This window comes from Capsella rubella, unplaced genomic scaffold (assembly GCF_000375325.1).
Source record: "Capsella rubella cultivar Monte Gargano unplaced genomic scaffold, Caprub1_0 scaffold_55, whole genome shotgun sequence".
NCBI lineage: Eukaryota > Viridiplantae > Streptophyta > Magnoliopsida > Brassicales > Brassicaceae > Capsella > Capsella rubella.
Genome location: NW_006238871.1, coordinates 20,057 through 20,744, shown reverse-complemented (window position 1 = coordinate 20,744; position 688 = coordinate 20,057).

Sequence of the window (688 nt, the reverse complement as noted above, 5' to 3'; positions counted from 1 at the left end):
CATAAAAATTTGATTTGATCATTTGTTTTTGTAATTTAATTAGGATACTGAAAATGGTTATGTCATCACTCATCATATATATAATTCATTAGCAACTGAGCTGATTTAATTATGCTTAAACAGATTCTATAAACTTGTTAGATGAATCATTCAATTATTTGAATTGTCTAATATTGATTGGATTGACACTGCATTTTCATATATGTCGACAACAGTAGTCTAATAAAATGTGTTGTAAGCTATACATATGTGTACAAATTTGCACGTATCGAAATTAAGTTATTGATATTGATACCAACTTTGTTTTTTTCGTTATCAAATAATAATTTGTGCTAAACACTCTATATGAACAAACCTTGTCAAAAAGAATAAATATCATCTTCTTTTCTATATTTTGGACCATACACTAATGAATTAAGTCAATTCGTTTTTCTCTTTTTCTTATTTAAATTTTTTACTCGATTCTAGAATATTTTTGTGTGAGTTTAGTCAATTCGGTTTTTTCTTATTCTCATTTATTTTTTTTACTCGATTCCAAAATATTTTGGTGTGAAACATACGTAAACCTAACTCTTGGAAAAACAGTATCTAAACACATGTAACTATTACTATAAAAAATAGCTAACATTCCAAAATATTTTCGAAATTTTAGTGAGTTAACTTTATTATTCTTAAAATTGTATGAAAT